The sequence below is a fragment of the Mustela nivalis genome, assembly GCF_964662115.1.
Source record: "Mustela nivalis genome assembly, chromosome: 5".
Taxonomy (NCBI): domain Eukaryota; kingdom Metazoa; phylum Chordata; class Mammalia; order Carnivora; family Mustelidae; genus Mustela; species Mustela nivalis.
In genome coordinates this window covers 46,210,168-46,215,855 of record NC_139024.1, presented here as the reverse complement: position 1 = coordinate 46,215,855, position 5,688 = coordinate 46,210,168, and the positions used below count along the sequence as shown (strand labels likewise).

The following is a 5,688-nucleotide window of genomic DNA, read 5'->3' as shown; positions in this document are numbered from 1 at the left end:
ATAGAGAGAAGAGGGGTGGGCAACGGGGTTGGAGAGGTAGCCAGAAAAGACCGTCAACCGTCAATGTGCCCTTGAACCATCTGGGGAATTTTTATTTTTTTAATAAATTTATTTTAAAGATTGTATTTTATTTATTTGACAGAGAGAGAGCACAAGCAGGGGAAGTGGCGGGCAGGGGTAGAGGGAGACTCGGGATTGATCCCCCTTGGCCCTGAGTGGAAGGCAGCCACTTAACTGGGGAGCTTTTAAAATTCACAGATCCTAAACCCAGAGAACTGACTTCAGGTGTTTGGGGATGGTCCCCAAGCAAAGGTAATTTGCAGAACTCCCCAGGTGATTCTAATGTCCAGATATATGTTTGAGAACCACTGATAGGGGGCCTTGCAGCAAATGTGATAGGAGGTGTGGTAAATTTGAGCAGGGGAGTGAAATGATCAGATTTACATTTTTTAAAGGATCTCATATGAGCTGCCAGGTGTCAGAAGAAAGCAAGCAAGGAGGCTAGAGCAGAACTAGGGAATACCAGCTAGGAGGCCATTGCAATAGTCCTGGTGAAAAAGAATATGGGGACTAGGGTGGTGGAGGCAGAAGTGATAAGAAATGGCCAAATCTGTGATGTATTATGAATGCAATGCCAACAGGATTCGCTGGTAGACTAGATGTAGGATGTGAAAGAAATATTCAATGATGACTCAAGAAAGTTTGGGGCCTGAGGAACCAAATTTGTGAGTGAGACAAGAGTCCTTCACTGGGGGAATAGGAAGAGAGGAATGATTTTGGAGGGAGAAATCAGGAGTTGATATAAAAAGAATGTTATTAACACTTTTCTACATTTTTTTTTTTTACAAGAGAACAAATCTACACCTTTATTTATTTTTCATCAAATTTAAATCCTTGAGGGTCAGCATCACACGGATTCTGTGGCCAATGGCTTTAGCAGGAAGGTTGCTTCGGAATTTGGCACGAACCATGCCGCTGTTTCCATGAGCACGAGTTACTTTTCCCCAGATTACTCTGGTTTTATTTGGTTTGCCACCAGGAGTCACTGTGTTGTTCTTTGCTTTGTACACGTAAGCACATCTCTTGCCTAGATAGAATTCTGTTTCATCTCGAGCACATACACCTTCGATTTTAAGAAGAGCTGTGTGCTCCCTCTGGTTGCGGAGACCCCGCTTATAGCCAGCAAAAATGACTTCCAGACATTATTTGGCGTTTTAGAGGAGTCCTGTTTCCAGCAGGTCTCCACAGGCCCCAAGATGGCGGGGAAAAAAGCACTTTTCTACATATTTGTCTTCTTCCCTTTGTAAAAAATTTTATTTATTTCTCTATTTATATGTCAGAGAGAGAGGGAGCACAAGTTGGGGGGTGGGGAGGAGCAGAGAGAGAAGCAGACTCCCTGCTGAGTGGATGCGGGACTCCATTCGAGAACCCTGGGATCATGACCTGAGCCCAGGGCAGATGCTAAACCAACTGAGCCATCCAAGCACCCTGTCTTCTTTCTTTTATATCTTTCATTTGGCCATAGCCTAAGTTCCACCCTGTCCAAACCACAAACTGCAGCTCATCTCCCTTGTGAATCCAAAGCTCAAAACATTTCCATATGGTGATATTATATGACTATAAAATAATGTACCTGTGCAGATACTCTAAAGATCTGAGGAAAGACACACCCGCTAAATCTACAACTTCTGGAAAAGGCATTATAAGCATCTCCACAAGGAAAGTTTTAGCTCTCATCAATGCACTCCTGTGGGCAAATTGGCAGTTAAAATTTGGTTCAGCCATATTCCTGAGTGGGAGTAGGTCCTGAAGCTTCTAAGAGTCAGACCAACTAAATTTCAAGAAGTATCCAATCTTCTCCATTAGCATTCTTACATATAAAATGATTGCATGATTTAGATTTTGCAAAAATCAGATGCATTTCTTTATTTACATATTATAAGCAAGGCTCATTAAAATTTTTTTTAAATATCTCCATTTTTTTTTTTTTAGAGAACTGTTGAACTTCTGATCCCTCTTCTCAATTTTAACATGAAGTTTAATCCGATTTCTAAAAAACAGTATTGACTGTTTAAATTTTTCTAGTGGCTGATTTCCATTCTGGAATCAGTCTAGCCTATTTGAAAATAATCTCTCTGAAAAACATGTTAAAATTGTTTTCCTTTTTTTAACTCCTAGAGGGCCCTGGATTACAACTGCTTTAGCAATATTCATTTCTATAAAAAAGAATTATACATTTAAATTAAGAGAAAATATTTTATATCTTTATCAAATTTCCTTTATCAAAACAAAAATTTAAAGTTGTAAAGTGAAGACTTTAAAAGACATATTTAATAAACTATAAAAACTACATGAATATTAAAATCATTTTATAGAAATATATTGATAGGACAGCTAGCTGTAAATATCAGTTTTTATGTTTAAAGACAGTACTAATCAAGCCTTCTTAGTTAAACAAAAATTAGAGATATCACAGCCAATGTATTAAACTAAATTACTTCAGAATAAAGACCAGATACCCAGGTTGTTTTTCTTTGGTTGGTTGTTTTTAAATATTTGTTTTATTTATTTGAGAGAGAGAAAGAATGAACGAGAGGGATGGAGGGAGAGAAAAATCCCAAGCAGACTCCCCACTGAGCACAGACCCTGACTCGGGACTCCATCTCAAGATCCTGAGATCATGACCTGAACTGAAATCAAGAGTATGCCACTCAACAAACTGAGCCATCCAGGCACCCCCAGCCACCTGGGTTTTTAACTTATTGGGAGACTCTGGGGGAAAAAGTACATAAAATGTCATAACAATGCTATTGATAAGAGTTTGCTTATATGTACTAATATGTTGATGAAATAAAACTAGCTCTTCATATGTTGAAAAGAGATTGCATGTGTGTATAAATGAAAAAAAAAAAGTGGACCTTAGAAAAAATTATTCAGATGTGAGAAATTGGGGCTACAAATAAGGTTTCAAAAGAAGAGAATGTCAAAGAAGGACATAATAAACTGCTCTTGACTAAGGGAAGAAAAAGATCAGAAACATAGTTTTCCTTTTATGATAGTGAGTTTCTGAACAGTGTTTTGTTTGCCAGAAAATTTGAAAGCAAAGGAAAAAGCTTTTCAAAGTGACAAAAATTTCCCAGCCATGTTATAAAGTAGACTGATCCCATAGGATAGGTTATAAAAGTAGACCTATCCCATAGCAATAGGTTTTTGGAGACAAGAATTCATCTCATGCTAATAAATATATTACTTTATTTTTCTGCTAAATTCCTTTGCCTTGAGCTTTTTCAGTGCTGTCAAAGCATTGCTCAATCACACTTAAAAACAATTGTTAATATGAAAAATTAATGATGTTTATAAAACTACATTGAAATACACTGAGATAACTCCTTTATAAAAACCTAATAGCTTCTTATTAGTACATTTATTCAAAGCATGCAAAGATCTAGTTATCTTAATGGTGTTAATAGCAATATTAACCCAATTATCTACATAATGTTAACTTGAATGGCAGAATCTTTTTCTATTTCAATTTTTTAATTTTTTAAAATATTTTTCCAGTTTTATTGATATAATTTACATATAATTATAGTAGTTTATGACATAATGTTTTGATAGATGTTATATTGTGAAATGATCGGCACAATAAGTTAACACCTATCACCTTGCAGTTTCAAGTTTTTTTCTTGTGATGAGAACTTTTAAGATTTTCTCTCTTAGCAACTTTCAAATATATAACATGGTATTGCTAACTGTAATCACCATGCCATGCATTATCTCCTCTGGGTTCTCTTTCCTATGGCTACCAATCCCATTCATGAAGAACTCCTAATGCCATTACATCAGGAATTAGGTTGAAATATGACACAAACATTCAGTCTATAGTGATGCTAAGAACTGACAAAAGTTAGAGATCTCCAAAATAAAGGAGTCCATGGAAGAATCTGGAATGATTACCTAGTTTTGGAGAAATTGATTCTGGCCACTGAATTAGGGTAAAATTGTTTCTAGTGGGAAGCTGACATGTTTAGTTTTGGAATTTCCAAATTTAATTCACCTGTTGTACATCTAACTAAAAACCTGAAACATGGGTCTGAAGTTTAGCAGAGAACTAAACTGGAAGAGAATTGGATACATGTTGGAGAAGTCTTAAAATCTTAAAGCCTTAAAAATAGCAGGTACAGTAAAAACTGCCCAGAAAAATTATGGAGAAAAAGTTAAAGACACAGCACTTGATTATTACATACAGAGGGGCAATTAGACAAGAGAACTATAGAAATCTATCAGATTTTTCAGGGAGTCAGAGGCCCAAAGGCAGTGATTTGAAATCCTAGAACCCAAAGAAGGAACAATTTCAACCTAAAGGGTAGGGATGGTGTGATGGTTAGTCTTATGTGTCAACTTGAACGGGCTAAGGGATGCCCAGATAATTGGTAAAACATTATTTCTGGGTGTGTCTGTGAGGATATTTCTGGAAGATACTAACCTTTGAATTGGTAGACTGAGTAAAGAAGGCTGTGATCTCCAACTCCAGTGTGCATCGTTGGCAAACCACTGAACTGAATAGAGCAAAAAAAGAGGAGGAAGGGTGAACTTGCTCTTTTGCTGGAGCTGGGGCATCCATCTCCTCCACCATCAGACACTCAGGTCCTGATTTTCAGGCCTCTGAACTTCCTGAAGTCTGAATCACACCATGGAATTTCCTAGTCCTTTAGCTTACTGTCAACAGATCATGGAGCATCACCACCTCGGTGATACATGTGCCAACTCCTGTTTATATGTATACCTATCTATATCTTAATGGTTTTGTTTCACTGCAGAACCCTGACTAGTACAGGGGACCTTCTGAGAGGAGCAAAATGGAGGGTTGCTGGAGAAGTTTGTTTCTCTCTCCAAAATCTTTCACAAAATAGTGTATTATAACAGAAAGGGGTGGGGAGAGGCAGAGAGAGAAAGAAGAGAGGAAGAGAGAATCTCTATGAAAACGAATCCTCAAGAAATGAGTGGGGCTGAGGGGCAGGTGTCTCTCCTCTCCCTGGTGTCTCCCGGTATCAGGAAAGCTGCAGAGGACATCTGACAGCTCTGAGCTGGGAAACTGGAAGCAGCCCACCAAGAGATCACACTCAGAGGGAGGAATCATGCTTCCAGAGAAGATCGTGGGGCACCACACTAATGTGCAGGGGCTCTGAAGGCTCTTACTTGGAGTATGTGCAGAAAACCTCCAGAGACCCAGAGAGGTCATGGGAAGACAGAAGATGGAGCAGGAAAGGAGTGATCTGAGCAATCACAATCAAGGCTCTCAGAGCCTCAAACAACACTGAGATTATGGGCACCAAGCCCCCCCACATTTGAAAATCCCCATATAAGTTTTGTCCCCCACCAAAAATTTTTTATAAAAGTTTACTGTTGACTGAGAGCCTTTACCAAAAACAGAAATAGTTGATTAATATGTATCTTCTATGTCATATGTTTTTATATACTCTATTTTTACAATAAAGTGAGTTAGAGAAAAGAAAATGTTAAGAAAATCATAAGGAAAATACACTTATAATACTGTATTAAAAAAATCCACATATAAGTGGACCCATGCAGTTCAAACCCATGTTGTTTAAAGGTCAGCTGTCCTGGGATAATTACCTCGTAGCAGAAAAAAAAAATAATAATAATATATGGTCACAAAGGAACTGA

At 37.8% G+C, this 5,688-nt stretch overlaps 1 pseudogene across 1 annotated transcript; it reads right to left on the bottom strand.

Moving 5' to 3' along the window:
* Positions 1-886: 886 nt before the first annotated feature.
* LOC309864108 (large ribosomal subunit protein eL33 pseudogene) lies at positions 887-1,785 on the bottom strand (annotated as a pseudogene). The gene is made up of 2 exons: positions 1,671-1,785; positions 887-1,192 (listed from the first exon to the last, which is right to left on the bottom strand). The product of its transcript is annotated as a large ribosomal subunit protein eL33 pseudogene (transcript).
* Positions 1,786-5,688: the final 3,903 nt, after the last annotated feature.